A 17,155-nucleotide genomic window follows, 5' to 3' on the forward strand; every position below is an offset into this window, starting at 1 on the left:
CACGCCTGCCCTATATTTCTGGTGCTGCCCGTGCTATATACCCACAACATATGGAATAGTTGGTGGAGTGGAACAATAAGTCGCCCTCCTCCTCCTCGTCCTCTGACACCCATGCTCACAGTAGTTTGCCTTCCACCGCAGCTGCCAAAGTGGCCTGTTCCACAGGCTCCATCTCCACAGCTGCTCCTTCTATTGCCCCACCATCATGCATGAAGGAGTCACCTGAACTATTCAATCATAGTGGCAGTGACATGCTGCTGGAGGATCTGTAGCAATTTGAAAGCTGTGATTTTGGTTCAAAGGTTGATGAAGGGAATAACCTGAGCCTAGAGAGAGGGGGTGACAATAACAGACAAGAAACCAGCAGTCATGTTGCCACAGCTGAAGTATATTGCCAAGTTTGCTCCAGTGACGAGGAGGGAGGGGATGATTAGGTCACTGACTGTACTTGGGTGCCTGACAGGATAGAGGAGGTGGAGGAGTAGGAGGACGTACAACTCAAATGAGACAGGATGTGCTCCAGGGGCTGCCATAGGAGTAGCCAACCTATTGCGTCACAGCACAGAGCTCCACAGGTGCAGGGTGCTGCAAACTCCCCGCGGACTCACAAAAGTTCATTAGTGTGGGCTTTTTTCAGCACCTATGCAGTAGACCACAGCGTTGCTGTTTGCAACATCTGTCTAAAGAGTATCAAGCATGGCCAAAACATCAGCCACTTGGGCACCACATGCTTGACAAGGCATATGACGACCTGCCATGATGTCTGTTGGCAACAGCACCTGAAAGAGACACCAGATCAAAACACGTATACATCACCTTGCTCCTCATCTGTGATCTCTAACCCTACTTATCTCATGCCTTCTCAAATACCAGCATTGAGAGGGATGATGGTATAGCAATGAGTGGCACAGAGACTTGCACCCAATCTGCTAGCAGTACACCACCATTTGATTTGAGCAGCAGGCAAATTTCACTACCCCAGTTTTTGAACCGTAGAAAGAAATACTGTATCAGCCATCCACATGCTCAGCCTCTAAATGCTAGCTTGGCCAAATTGCTAGCATTACAGTTGCTGCCTATCCATCTGGTAGACTTGGCTCTCTTTCGCAAATTTGTAGAATGTGCTGTACCACAGTAGCAGGTCCCAAAAAGGCATTTATTTTCGCGTAAGGCCATTCCGGCTCTCTACCGTCATGTGGAAGGTGGTGTTTTGGCCTCGTTGGACAAAGCGGTCAGCAGAAAGGTGCACATTACTGCTGAATCTTGGTCCAGCAGGCATGGACAGGGACATTACATTTCTTTCACGGTGCACTGGGTAACTCTGCTGGCACCTGGGAAGGATGCAGATTCGGTGTTGCAGCTTGTTTTGCCACCACGCCTCCAAAAAGCTGGGGCTGGTTCTGCCACATCTGGCTACTCCACCACCTCCTCCTCCTCCATGTCCTCTTCTCAATTGTTTCTCCCTGCTCAATTGTCCTCTGAAGCAGCAGTGTTCCCTAAGTGTTCAAGGGGCTACACAAGCAGTCAGGCTGAAAGATGCCATGCTGTGCTTCAATTGGTCTGTCTAGGGGATAGGAGTCACACCAGTGCAGAGATTCTGTCAGCTCTGCAGGGGCAGGCTCAAAAATGGTTGACACCACAACAGCTTGAGCCGGGAATGGTTGAATGCAACAATGGCATCAACCTTCTCTTCGCCCTCCGACAGGGACAATTGACGCATGTTCCTTTGAAGCTGCTTATCTCAGTCCAAGGTATATACTCTATATATCTCTCCTATTTCTACACCTTGTTTTATCACTGCACAAGAAGATTTATTCCAAAGTGTTTGCCTGCCTCCCCTCAATTTTCTTCATATTTTGCAAGAAAGAAAGGATTGGATGACTAACATTGGTTCACCTGTTGCCAACGAACACCGCCACATCCCTAGTATAATAATTAAAAGATAAAATGGTGTTCAATAGCCGAACTGACCAGCCAGAGAACCACCAAAGAGGTGTGGGACTTTAAAGGCAGTGTGGTTATGGCAGAACAGACAGTCAGAAAATGTTTCAGTTAAAATACATGATTTTATTCATTTGACAGCGTAAAACATACAAAAACATACAGAAAAAAAAGGGAAGTTTTCCATGATAAAATTGATACAGATACTGTGATACTTGGAATCAAGAGATACATGGGGTCACCAGGGTCCTACATGTTTCGCCATTTCGGTGGCTTCATCAGGGACCGAGCGTACTAATGACCTCTCAAGTAGTTCTAGGCAATAACAAACATAGTGTTAAGACAATTGATTATTGCGTGCGTTAACGCACGTTTCTCAAAACTCATACATTATTTCTGTTTAAAACCATGTTCACATATACATATACAGGATTAGTTCATTAGGAACTTACCAACAGTTAAGTATCAAGAAACTTGATGCAATTGGACAGTGACTTGGGTATTGTCATGCATGCGCGGCAATGGTGGACCACCCCCGAGTCCTAAAAGGACTAGGGGTTCACGTGCCCACGAGGGCTGGCCGATACTGGACCGGGCTAGGACAAACAGCTGGCTAGCTCACCAAATCTGGCACCGGTAGAAGGGAGGTCTCAGCCTCTAAATGGGATAGATAAGGACCATCATGTATACCATATCAAGTTCGTCATATGTTTTAGTCACAACCATGCAACAGTGTATGTGACCCAAGAAAGTAAGTGACAAGTAAGAAGCAACCAAGCGGGCCAGGTATTTCCCAGGAGGTGAAAATTAAGCCATAATAGTAGTAAGCTAGGAAGTGAAGACATGCCGAAAAGTTAATCGCTCAAACAGTGGTTGAGTGGAAAAAGGTGTGGGGTAAAAAGAGAAGTGAGTGAATAAACGTGACCAAAAGGTGATATAGTGAACTTGGAAAAGAGGAGACCGTCCATAAATGGGAAGAAGAACCTATACACCAAAGATGCATAAATGAGAAAGTAATGGTGACATACCGCAAAAAGCGGGAATTAGAGGTAGCATTGTCCTATAGTTGCTAACTTACCGAAGGTATAGATGTAGTCTGGGTCCGGAACGCTGCAGCTTCAGGTAGTCGTTTCCTGACTGACCTGCGCCGCCGTTAGTCCTTAAATAGTCCGGTCCGGTCGGAAGTGACGCGGCCATAACCGGCCTCTATATGTCACTTCCGGCGCGGGCGCCATCTTACGACAGGACCAGCGTGAACCGCATGATGTGCGGGACACGCCCCGTCCTGCCACAACATCCGCTCCTAGTCGGAGCGAACGCGGGGACCTAAGGGGGAGGAGCGGAGCTAGCCCAGCTACGTCCCCCGCCCCCGGCTTGGCGCCCGAGCATCGACCACTTGCAAAAGAGGGTATATGAATACCCACCCAGTAGCGTATGCGGACATAGCCCGAAACATATTGAACAAAATAATTACAATTGTAATAATAAATACATAATTTTCTCCATTTCATAGCACTGTGAAACAACCCCGAAGGGCATATGTCACAGTGCTATATGCACATACAGAGATACACAAAATTACCCGAGGTAAGATACATCGGGGATAGAACGAGGAATCTTGAAAAGTAGGGGAAAAGAAGGGGGGAGAGGAATGAGAAAGGGGGGAAAAGAGATAAAAAGTAGGATAAGGTTAGAGGTCATTGTAAAGTGTGAATTACTCCAGAAAGGGTTTGTATGATATGGCAGTGTTCAAACCAGGGGGTTTGGTAGCCTGGAGCTTGTAAATCCATTTTACCTCATTTTTTAATATAACGTTGTCAAAATTCCCACCCCGTGGATTACGTTTAATTACTTCCAACACGGAGAATTGTATGGTATATGGATCAAATCTATGATGTATGCCAACATGCTTACAGATGGGGGTGTACATTAAGCCCGTGTCAATATAGTACAGATGGTCGTGTATACGTCGGGCAAACGGTCTCCTCGTCTTGCCGACATAGAATGCCCCACATATACAGGTAGCAAACGGGGTCTGAGTGTACCGCCACGGGGCAGAGGCAGCGATTGGCCCTCTCTGACCCATGGACACTCAACACATTCTCTGCAGCGGTATGTTCCAAAACCCCCCATGGCTCCCAGTTCCGCATCGGCTGGACCTAAATAATGACTGTGTACCAATTTGTCCCGGAGGGACCCCGCTTTTCGGTACACCACCTCGGGGTGTGGTTTGACATATTTGGAGATGGTGGCATCATCTGTGAGGAAGTGCCAATTTTTTGCCAAGATATTTTTTATATTTTGATGGTGATGATTGAATCTAGTAATCATTTTAGTTGTATTTGCCATTTCCCGTTTACGGGGGCCCAAAGATCAGCCCTTCTCTCCGTTGGGCATCTGCCCTATTATATGCTTTTTTAAGGATGTTTCTACTGTAACCCCGTTTTAGTAATCTTGTTTGAAGGGCCTTTGCTTCGCGTTCGAAGTCTGTATCCAATGTACAGTTTCGTCGTACCCTCAGGTACTGAGAGTACGGGATACTGGACACAAGGGAACGTGGGTGACCACTGGTATAATGTAGTATGGTGTTCCCCACCGTACTTTTGCAGTACAGCGAGGTATGTAAACTCCCGTCAGAGTTGAGGAACACCATTGTGTCCAAGAAAGGTATTTTAAGGTGATCGTACTGATACGTGAACTTTAAATTAAAGTTGTTGTGTGAGATGTATTCTATGAATTGTGAAAGTTCACTTATTGAGCCTGTCCACACGATGATGACATCATCGATGTATCTGCACCACAATACTAGGTGGCGCAGATACATTGAGGCAGCATCATCCGCGAACAGCTCCCTTTCCCATCCCCCCAGGTACAGGTTGGCATACGATGGGGCACAAGATGTCCCCATCGCCACCCCCTGTACCTGGAGGAATGTAGTACCAGCAAATGTGAAGACATTTGATTTTAGGATATGGTTCAACAACTGCAGTGTGAACTCAACCAGTGGCCACTTTTTATGGGTTTGTTCCCTTAGAAAGGTTGAAACCACCTCTACACCTCGGTCATGGGGAATACTTGAATACAATGCCTCTATGTCCAAGGTTACCAATAAAGAGCTTACCGGTACCGTGAGTCCCTCCAGGACTCGTAATAATTCTAGTGTATCATTAAGATAAGACGGGAGGCAAATCACATGTGGGCGAAGCTGGTCGTCCACAAACTGGCTTGCTGGTTCTGTAATAGAACCCATCCCCGAAACAATGGGGCGGACAGGTGGTCTTTCCAGGGATTTGTGGACCTTAGGCAAAGAGTAAAATGTAGGCAGGATTGGCCATTTGACATTTAAAAAGTCATATAGTTCCTGATCTATTACATGAGACTGTAATGCATTGAATAGAATGGCTTTGAATTGGATCTTAAACTCCTTTACCGGTGTCACAAGAAAAATTTTTTTCTTGTGACACCGGTAGATACCAATCTGGATTGGATAAAATGTCCAGGCACATAGTTTCATACTGATGTCTGTCCATAACACTACATTGCCGCCCTTGTCCGAGGGCTTGATGACAATGTGGTCGTTATGGACAAGATCATCTAGTGCAGATTTTTGGGGAGCAGACAGATTGGAGGTCCTGGAGGGAGGGACCACCAAGTTGTCAATGTCCCTCTGAGTTTGTTTGAGAAAAGCCCAGACTGCTGGGCAGGTCTGGAGTTTGGGGAATTTGGTAGATTTAGCCCTGAATTTTCGAGGATTAGGTGCAGAGTTATCTTCATCATCGGATGAAGAATCCGACGACGGAGAATCACTTTGTTCATTGTCTTCATTTTCCTGTAGGAGTTGCATGAGTGTTTTTAAGTTCCGAAAATCTTGTGCTTTGAAGCCTTTGTAAAGGTCTTCATCGCGGGTGTTAACCTTATGTTTGTCTTTGTCGAACAGGAACTTGTACGTCAAGTTTCTGGCGAAAAGATGAAGATCTTTCACCACTTCAAATTTATTCAGGCCTTGATTTGGGCAAAAACTAAGGGCCCAATTGTAATACAAGTTTTTCCTCCTCTGATAGTAAATAGGATGAAAGATTGATAATGTCCAAAGTTTCAGGGCTTGTTAGAATGGTATCCGTAGTGTCTGGATCATGGGATGAGTTAGCCTCACCCTCAGTGATTTCAGTATGTGTATAATCACTGACTGCTAGACAGTCTGTGCTTGGGGTGTCAGATTTATGATAGTCCTGATGGCTTATTCCTGGTGAATTGTGGAATTTCTTATCATGTAGGTGTCGAGGGGTCCTATTCTTTTTTCTTTTTCTTCTGGATTGTTTTGAGAGAGTGGAGTCCCTAAAGGGGGTCCTAAAGGGAGATCTCTAGGAGGGGAATGTATATCAGACGATGGTCTGGTCGTTTTAGGGATTGCACCAAGTTCCCGTGTCATGTGTATGTTGGGGGAGCATTTGGCATTCGGTGCTGACTGGGGGGACAATGCCCGTTTCCGGTTCGTCCTCTCATCAACACCGGAGGCACTGCTATTGCCCTCGTCATGTTGCTTATGGGATTTAGTGCCTCCTCTGCCTCCTGGTTTTAGTGTTGGATTTAGAAGATGATACTGAGGATGCCAGTGACATCTCCGAGTCCGAGCGATAATTATTTGAAATCCGATCCAAAGTGAATCTAGATGGTTTGTTTCTACGTGTGTAGTTGGCTCATTGCCATCTATACGCGTACCCGCCTGTGAAGGCAAGTGTGTCTTTGTAGAATTTCTGATCTTTCTTAATCAAGATATTTTTATTATAATTTTCCAAATATATTTGCAGGTCCTGTTCTTTTTTAATAAAGTCAGCATTTCTACTTAGAGATCTGTATTTAGTCTGTAGACTTTCTATATCTTTGTTGATTCCTGTCAGATCAGACTTATATTTGTCCCTCAGTAACTCCATCATATTGGAGGTGCATTGGGTCAGATTTTTCTCCCATTTTTCTCTAAAGGGGGCGTCATTAGTCTCAAAGGAGGGGAAGATCTGGATCCGTAACCCCATCGGATTCAGGCCTTCAGCAATGTATTTGTCAAAAAATCTGATGTGCCAAAATAGGTTGGACTTTCTTGTCAACAGCCTTTTGAATTTTTGAAAGAATACCTCTAACCCGACATCTACATGGGTTTCTGTGGTACACGTCCTTTGAATGGTATCAAGGAATTCATTCCACTTTTCACCACTGAATTGTGCCATCTTACCTCAAACACAAAAGATATATAATAATAATAACAAAACAGCAAGTTAGTGGGGAGATAAGAAACAGACGAAAGCAAGGGTAATAACTAGGGTTGAGCGAACACGGACTGTATTATTCGTGTATGTACCGAATAATTGGATTTTTGTTACCCGAACACGGACCCGAAAACTTTACTGTATATTCGGGTAAAAATCCGTGTTCGGTCGTTTTATTTCTGGGTTTTGCATGCTTTGGTGCGCTTTTCATGGCGGGCTTTCAACAGCCAATCAACAATCGTTTAACTGGTGTGCCTAAGCCATCCCAGCTATGCCTACAAATGTATCAGTAGCTGTGATTGGCCGTCTGAAGCATGTGACCAAGTCTTTATAATTTTGAGGCAGCGCCACTGCGGCGTCATTCTGCTGTTTAGTTCAGGGAGAGAGCACACATCAACGTGCTGGCTGCTGATTAGGGACAGACAGGAAAAAAAAAACATTTGTGTCCGGATAGAATTGAGGGACAGGTCGGAGTGTGTTAGGCAGGGCGAGTTGTAGGCATTTTAGGGAGAGAGTCTGCTGATTTTTAGGGTCAGTGTGTTCTACAAACTACAATCGATATTGCTGTGTGGGGTGGGGTTTGCAGTGACCGATCTACGATCTTAGCAATCCTTTTAGGGGCAGAGTCTGCTGATTTTTAGGGTCAGACAGTGTGTTCTACAAACTACAATCGATATTGCTGTGTGGGGTGGGGTTTGCAGTGACCGATCTACAATCTTAGCAATCCTTTTAGGGACAGAGTCTGCTGATTTTTAGGGTCAGACAGTGCGTTCTACAAACTACAATCGATATTGCTGTGTGGGGTGGGGTTTGCAGTGACCGATCAACGATCTTAGCAATCCTTTTAGGGACAGAGTCTGCTGATTTTTAGGGTCAGACAGTGTGTTCTACAAACTACAATCGATATTGCTGTGTGGGGGGGGGGGGGTTTGCAGTCACCCGATCTACGATCTTATCAATCCTTTTAGGGACAGAGTCTGCTGATTTTTAGGGTCAGACAGTGTGTTCTACAAACTACAATCGATATTGCTGTGTGGTGTGGGATAGGAGATAGGCAGGTGTCAGTGGTCCACATCCATTTGCTGTGTGTGGGCTGCAGTGAACACAATCTTTTTGGGGTGCAGTGAACACAATCTTTTTGGGGTACAGTGAACACAATCTTTTTGGGGTGCTGGCTGCTGATTAGGGACAGACAGGAAAAAAAAAACATTTGTGTCCGGATAGAATTGAGGGACAGGTCGGAGTGTGTTAGGCAGGGCGAGTTGTAGGCATTTTAGGGAGAGAGTCTGCTGATTTTTAGGGTCAGTGTGTTCTACAAACTACAATCGATATTGCTGTGTGGGGTGGGGTTTGCAGTGACCGATCTACGATCTTATCAATCCTTTTAGGGACAGAGTCTGCTGATTTTTAGGGTCAGACAGTGTGTTCTACAAACTACAATCGATATTGCTGTGTGGTGTGGGATAGGAGATAGGCAGGTGTCAGTGGTCCACATCCATTTTGCTGTGTGTGGGCTGCAGTGAACACAAACTTTTTGGGGTACAGTGAACACAATCTTTTTGGGGTGCAGTGAACACAATCTTTTTGGGGTGCAGTGAACACAATCTTTTTGGGGTGCAGTGAACACAATCTTTTTTGCCCACTGAGGAGGAGGGAGAAAAGTATTTTTCTATCAGGCACTGTGTGCAACATTTTTCCTTCAGCTGTGCTGTGCTGAGTGACTGATCATACACTGCTGTGTTCAGTTCACATGTGCTAATATTGAGTGGTTTCAAAAATCATACACTTTTTTTCTATTCCACTATTCAATATACAGACTTGGGTTAAAAAAATTAAATTGTGGCCTGCAGCAGAGCTGAATGATATTTGGGGTTTTTGGGGTTCATCTCATACTTCTGAAGATTTGAGGGTGCTGCCTGTTCCATACTCCTCCTACTCCTCATTCAGCCTTTTAGGGGTACAAACAATAGTAATTGGGGCCTAGTGTGGTTTTGTACGTGTAAGATACATACACTTTTTTTGATCATATTTCCTATTCCGCTATTCAATAAAAACCTTTGGGGATCAATTAAATTGCGGGATAGTCTGTGTTGGTACGTGTGAGATCCACCTTTCCAAGTTTTTGGGGTTCATCTCATACTTCTGAAGATTTGAGGGTGCTGCCTGTTCCATACTCCTCCTACTCCTCATTCAGCCTTTTAGGGGTACAAACAATAGTAATTGGGGCCTAGTGTGGTTTTGTACGTGTGAAATACATACACTTTTTTTATCATATTTCCTATTCAGCTATTCAATAAAAACCTTTGGGGATCAATTAAATTGTGGAATAGTCTGTGTTGGTACGTGTGAGATCCACCTTTCCAAGTTTTTGGGGTTCATCTCATACTTCTGAAGATTTGAGGGTGCTGCCTGTTCCATACTCCTCCTACTCCTCATTCAGCCTTTTAGGGGTACAAACAATAGTAATTGGGGCCTAGTGTGGTTTTGTACGTGTGAGATACATACACTTTTTTTGATCATATTTCCTATTCCGCTATTCAATAAAAACCTTTGGGGATCAATTAAATTGCGGGATAGTCTGTGTTGGTACGTGTGAGATCCACCTTTCCAAGTTTTTGGGGTTCATCTCATACTTCTGAAGATTTGAGGGTGCTGCCTGTTCCATACTCCTCCTACTCCTCATTCAGCCTTTTAGGGGTACAAACAATAGTAATTGGGGCCTAGTGTAGTTTTGTACGTGTGAGATACATACACTTTTTTTGATCATATTTCCTATTCCGCTATTCAATAAAAACCTTTGGGGATCAATTAAATTGCGGGATAGTCTGTGTTGGTACATGTGAGATTCACCTTTCCAAGTTTTTGGGGTTCATCTCATACTTCTGAAGATTTGAGGGTGCTGCCTGTTCCATACTCCTCCTACTCCTCATTTAGCCTTTTAGGGGTACAAACAATAGTAATTGGGGCCTAGTGTGGTTTTGTACGTGTGAGATACATACACTTTTTTTGATCATATTTCCTATTCCGCTATTTAATAAAAACCTTTGGGGATCAATTAAATTGTGGGATAGTCTGTGTTGGTACGTGTGAGATCCACCTTTCCAAGTTTTTGGGGTTCATCTCATACTTCTGAAGATTTGAGGGTGCTGCCTGTTCCATACTCCTCCTACTCCTCATTCAGCCTTTTAGGGGTACAAACAATAGTAATTGGGGCCTAGTGTGGTTTTGTACGTGTGAGATACATACACTTTTTGTGATCATATTTCCTATTCCGCTATTCAATAAAAACCTTTGGGGATCAATTAAATTGCGGGATAGTCTGTGTTGGTACGTGTGAGATCCACCTTTCCAAGTTTTTGGGGTTCATCTCATACTTCTGAAGATTTGAGAGTGCTGCCTGTTCCATACTCCTCCTACTCCTCATTCAGCCTTTTAGGGGTACAAACAATAGTAATTGAGGCCTAGTGTATTTTTGTACGTGTGAGATACATACACTTTTTTTGATCATATTTCCTATGCCGCTATTCAATAAAAACCTTTGGGGATCAATTAAATTGCGGGATAGTCTGTGTTGGTACGTGTGAGATCCACCTTTCCAAGTTTTTGGGGTTCATCTCATACTTCTGAAGATTTGAGGGTGCTGCCTGTTCCATACTCCTCCTACTCCTCATTCAGCCTTTTAGGGGTACAAACAATAGTAACTGGGGCCTAGTGTGGTTTTGTACGTGTGAGATACATACACTTTTTTTGATCATATTTCCTATTCCGCTATTCAATAAAAACCTTTGGGGATCAATTAAATTTCGGGATAGTCTGTGTTGGTACGTGTGAGATCCACCTTTCCAAGTTTTTGGGGTTCATCTCATACTTCTGAAGATTTGAGGGTGCTGCCTGTTCCATACTCCTCCTACTCCTCATTCAGCCTTTTAGGGGTACAAACAATAGTAATTGGGGCCTAGTGTGGTTTTGTAGGTGTGAGATACATACACTTTTTTTGATCATATTTCCAATTCCGCTATTCAATAAAAACCTTTGGGGATCAATTAAATTGTGGGATAGTCCGTGTTGGTACGTGTGAGATCCACCTTTCCAAGTTTTTGGGGTTCATCTCATACTTCTGAAGATTTGAGGGTGCTGCCTGTTCCATACTCCTCCTACTCCTCATTCAGCCTTTTAGGGGTACAAACACTAGTAATTGGGGCCTGGTGTGGTTTTGTACGTGTGAGATACATACACTTTTTTTGATCATATTTCCTATTCCGCTATTCAATAAAAACCTTTGGGGATCAATTAAATTGCGGGATAGTCTGTGTTGGTACGTGTGAGATCCACCTTTCCAAGTTTTTGGGGTTCATCTCATACTTCTGAAGATTTGAGGGTGCTGCCTGTTCCATACTCCTCCTACTCCTCATTCAGCCTTTTAGGGGTACAAACAATAGTAATTGGGGCCTAGTGTGGTTTTGTACGTGTGAGATACATACACTTTTTTTGATCATATTTCCTATTCCGCTATTCAATAAAAACCTTTTGGGATCAATTAAATTGCGGGATAGTCTGTGTTGGTACGTGTGAGATCCACCTTTCCAAGTTTTTGGGGTTCATCTCATACTTCTGAAGATTTGAGGGTGCTGCCTGTTCCATACTCCTCCTACTCCTCATCCAGCCTTTTAGGGGTACAAACAATAGTAATTGAGGCCTAGTGTATTTTTGTACGTGTGAGATACATACACTTTTTTTGATCATATTTCCTATTCCGCTATTCAAAAAAAACCTTTGGGGATCAATTAAATTGCGGGATAGTCTGTGTTGGTACGTGTGAGATCTACCTTTCCAAGTTTTTGGGGTTCATCTCATACTTCTGAAGATTTGAGGGTGCTGCCTGTTCCATACTCCTCCTACTCCTCATTTAGCCTTTTAGGGGTACAAACAATAGTAATTGGGGCCTAGTGTGGTTTTGTACGTGTGAGATACATACACTTTTTTGGATCATATTTCCTATTCCGCTATTTAATAAAAACCTTTGGGGATCAATTAAATTGCGGGATAGTCTGTGTTGGTACGTGTGAGATCCACCTTTCCAAGTTTTTGGGGTTCATCTCATACTTCTGAAGATTTGAGGGTGCTGCCTGTTCCATACTCCTCCTACTCCTCATTCAGCCTTTTAGGGGTACAAACAATAGTAATTGGGGCCTAGTGTGGTTTTGTACGTGTGAGATACATACACTTTTTTTGATCATATTTCCTATTCCGCTATTCAATAAAACCCTTTGGGGATCAATTAAATTGCGGGATAGTTTGTGTTGGTACGTGTGAGATCCACCTTTCCAAGTTTTTGGGGTTCATCTCATACTTCTGAAGATTTGAGGGTGCTGCCTGTTTCATACTCCTCCTACTCCTCATTCAGCCTTTTAGGGGTACAAACAATAGTAATTGGGGCCTAGTGTGGTTTTGTACGTGTGAAATCCATACACTTTTTTTGATCATATTTCCTGTTCCGCTATTCAATAAAAACCTTTGGGGATCAATTAAATTGCGGGATAGTTTGTGTTGGTACGTGTGAGATCCACCTTTCCAAGTTTTTGGGGTTCATCTCATACTTCTGAAGATTTGAGGGTGCTGCCTGTTCCATACTCCTCCTACTCCTCATTCAGCCTTTTAGGGGTACAAACAATAGTAATTGGGGCCTAGTGTGGTTTTGTACGTGTGAGATACATACACTTTTTTTGATCATATTTCCTATTCCGCTATTCAATAAAAACCTTTGGGGATCAATTAAATTGCGGGATAGTCTGTGTTGGTACGTGTGAGATCCACCTTTCCATGTTTTTGGGGTTCATCTCATACTTCTGAAGATTTGAGGGTGCTGCCTGTTCCATACTCCTCCTACTCCTCATCCAGCCTTTTAGGGGTACAAACAATAGTAATTGAGGCCTAGTGTATTTTTGTACGTGTGAGATACATACACTTTTTTTGATCATATTTCCTATTCCGCTATTCAAAAAAAACCTTTGGGGATCAATTAAATTGCGGGATAGTCTGTGTTGGTACGTGTGAGATCTACCTTTCCAAGTTTTTGGGGTTCATCTCATACTTCTGAAGATTTGAGGGTGCTGCCTGTTCCATACTCCTCCTACTCCTCATTCAGCCTTTTAGGGGTACAAACGATAGTAATTGGGGCCTAGTGTGGTTTTGTACGTGTGAGATACATACACTTTTTTTGATCATATTTCCTATTCCGCTTTTCAATAAAAACCTTTGGGGATCAATTAAATTGCGGGATAGTCTGTGTTGGTACGTGTGAGATCCACCTTTCCAAGTTTTTGGGGTTCATCTCATACTTCTGAAGATTTGAGGGTGCTGCCTGTTCCATACTCCTCCTACTCCTCATTCAGCCTTTTAGGGGTACAAACAATAGTAATTGGGGCCTAGTGTGGTTTTGTACGTGTGAGTTACATACACTTTTTTTGATCATATTTCCTATTCCGCTATTCAATAAAAACCTTTGGGGATCAATTAAATTGCGGGATAGTCTGTGTTGGTACGTGTGAGATCCACCTTTCCAAGTTTTTGGGGTTCATCTCATACTTCTGAAGATTTGAGGGTGCTGCCTGTTCCATACTCCTCCTACTCCTCATTCAGCCTTTTAGGGGTACAAACAATAGTAATTGGGGCCTAGTGTGGTTTTGTACGTGTGAGATACATACACTTTTTTTGATCATATTTCCTATTCCGCTATTCAATAAAACCCTTTGGGGATCAATTAAATTGCGGGATAGTTTGTGTTGGTACGTGTGAGATCCACCTTTCCAAGTTTTTGGGGTTCATCTCATACTTCTGAAGATTTGAGGGTGCTGCCTGTTCCATACTCCTCCTACTCCTCATTCAGCCTTTTAGGGGTACAAACAATAGTAATTGGGGCCTAGTGTGGTTTTGTACGTGTGAAATCCATACACTTTTTTTGATCATATTTCCTGTTCCGCTATTCAATAAAAACCTTTGGGGATCAATTAAATTGCGGGATAGTTTGTGTTGGTACGTGTGAGATCCACCTTTCCAAGTTTTTGGGGTTCATCTCATTCTTCTGAAGATTTGAGGGTGCTGCCTGTTCCATACTCCTCCTACTCCTCATTCAGCCTTTTAGGGGTACAAACAATAGTAATTGGGGCCTAGTGTGGTTTTGTACGTGTGAGATACATACACTTTTTTTGATCATATTTCCTATTCCGCTATTCAATAAAAACCTTTGGGGATCAATTAAATTGCGGGATAGTCTGTGTTGGTACGTGTGAGATCCACCTTTCCAAGTTTTTGGGGTTCATCTCATACTTCTGAAGATTTGAGGGTGCTGCCTGTTCCATACTCCTCCTACTCCTCATCCAGCCTTTTAGGGGTACAAACAATAGTAATTGAGGCCTAGTGTATTTTTGTACGTGTGAGATACATACACTTTTTTTGATCATATTTCCTATTCCGCTATTCAAAAAAAACCTTTGGGGATCAATTAAATTGCGGGATAGTCTGTGTTGGTACGTGTGAGATCTACCTTTCCAAGTTTTTGGGGTTCATCTCATACTTCTGAAGATTTGAGGGTGCTGCCTGTTCCATACTCCTCCTACTCCTCATTCAGCCTTTTAGGGGTACAAACGATAGTAATTGGGGCCTAGTGTGGTTTTGTACGTGTGAGATACATACACTTTTTTTGATCATATTTCCTATTCCGCTTTTCAATAAAAACCTTTGGGGATCAATTAAATTGCGGGATAGTCTGTGTTGGTACGTGTGAGATCCACCTTTCCAAGTTTTTGGGGTTCATCTCATACTTCTGAAGATTTGAGGGTGCTGCCTGTTCCATACTCCTCCTACTCCTCATTCAGCCTTTTAGGGGTACAAACAATAGTAATTGGGGCCTAGTGTGGTTTTGTACGTGTGAGTTACATACACTTTTTTTGATCATATTTTCTATTCCGCTATTCAATAAAAACCTTTGGGGATCAATTAAATTGCGGGATAGTCTGTGTTGGTACGTGTGAGATCCACCTTTCCAAGTTTTTGGGGTTCATCTCATACTTCTGAAGATTTGAGGGTGCTGCCTGTTCCATACTCCTCCTACTCCTCATTCAGCCTTTTAGGGGTACAAACAATAGTAATTGGGGCCTAGTGTGGTTTTGTACGTGTGAGATACATACACATTTTTGATCATATTTCCTATTCCGCTATTCAATAAAAACCTTTGGGGATCAATTAAATTGCGGGATAGTCTGTGTTGGTACGTGTGAGATCCACCTTTCCAAGTTTTTGGGGTTCATCTCATACTTCTGAAGATTTGAGGGTGCTGCCTGTTCCATACTCCTCCTACTCCTCATTCAGCCTTTTAGGGGTACAAACAATAGTAATTGGGGCCTAGTGTGGTTTTGTACGTGTGAGATACATACACTTTTTTTGATCATATTTCCTATTCCGCTATTCAATAAAAACCTTTGGGGATCAATTAAATTGCGGGATAGTCTGTGTTGGTACGTGTGAGATCCACCTTTCCAAGTTTTTGGGGTTCATCTCATACTTCTGAAGATTTGAGGGTGCTGCCTGTTCCATACTCCTCCTACTCCTCATTCAGCCTTTTAGGGGTACAAACAATAGTAATTGGGGCCTAGTGTGGTTTTGTACGTGTGAGATACATACACTTTTTTTGATCATATTTCCTATTCCGCTATTCAATAAAAACCTTTGGGGATCAATTAAATTGTGGGATAGCCTGTGTTGGTACGTGTGAGATCCACCTTTCCAAGTTTTTGGGGTTCATCTCATACTTCTGAAGATTTGAGGGTGCTGCCTGTTCCATACTCCTCCTACTCCTCATTCAGCCTTTTAGGGGTACAAACAATAGTAATTGGGGCCTAGTGTGGTTTTGTACGTGTGAGATACATACACTTTTTTTTATCATATTTCCTATTCCGTTATTCGATAAAAACCTTAGGGGATCAATTAAATTGTGGGATAGTCTGTGTTGGTACGTGTGAGATCAACCTTTCCAAGTTTTTGGGGTTCATCTCATACTTCTGAAGATATGAGGGTGCTGCCTTTTCCATACTCCTGCTACTACTCATTCAGCCTTTTAGGGGTACAAACAATAGTAATTGGGGCCTAGTGTGGTTTTGTACGTGTGAGATACATACACTTTTTTTGATCATATTTCCTATTCCGCTATTCAATAAAAACCTTTGGGGATCAATTAAATTGCGGGATAGTCTGTGTTGGTACGTGTGAGATCCACCTTTCCAAGTTTTTGGGGTTCATCTCATACTTCTGAAGATTTGAGGGTGCTGCCTGTTCCATACTCCTCCTACTCCTCATTCAGCCTTTTAGGGGTACAAACAATAGTAATTGGGGCCTAGTGTGCTTCTGTACGTGTGAGATACATACACTTTTTTTGATCATATTTCCTATTCCGCTATTCAATAAAAACCTTTGGGGATCAATTAAATTGCGGGATAGTTTGTGTTGGTACGTGTGAGATCCACCTTTCCAAGTTTTTGGGGTTCATCTCATACTTCTGAAGATTTGAGGGTGCTGCTTGTTCCAAACTCCTCCTACTCCTCATCCTGCCTTTAGGGGTACAAACAATAGTAATTGGGGCCTAGTGTGCTTCTGTACGTGTGAGATACATACACTTTTTTTGATCATATTTTCTATTCCGCTATTTAATCAAAACCTTTGGGTATAAACAATTAAATTGCGGGATAGTCTGTGTCGGTACGTGTGAGATACACCTTTCCAATTTTTGGGGCGCATCTCATAATGCCGAGGATTTGAGGGTGCTTCAGTCTGCCTCCTGCCTGTTCCGAACTCCTCCTACTCCTCATCCTGCCTTTAGGGTACAAAAAATTGTAATCGGGGCCTAGATTGTGTTTGTACGTGTGAGATACACCGTTTTGTAAAATTTGTCCTATTCAGCT

This window comes from Pelophylax lessonae, assembly GCF_965119305.1.
Source record: "Pelophylax lessonae genome assembly, chromosome: 10".
NCBI lineage: Eukaryota > Metazoa > Chordata > Amphibia > Anura > Ranidae > Pelophylax > Pelophylax lessonae.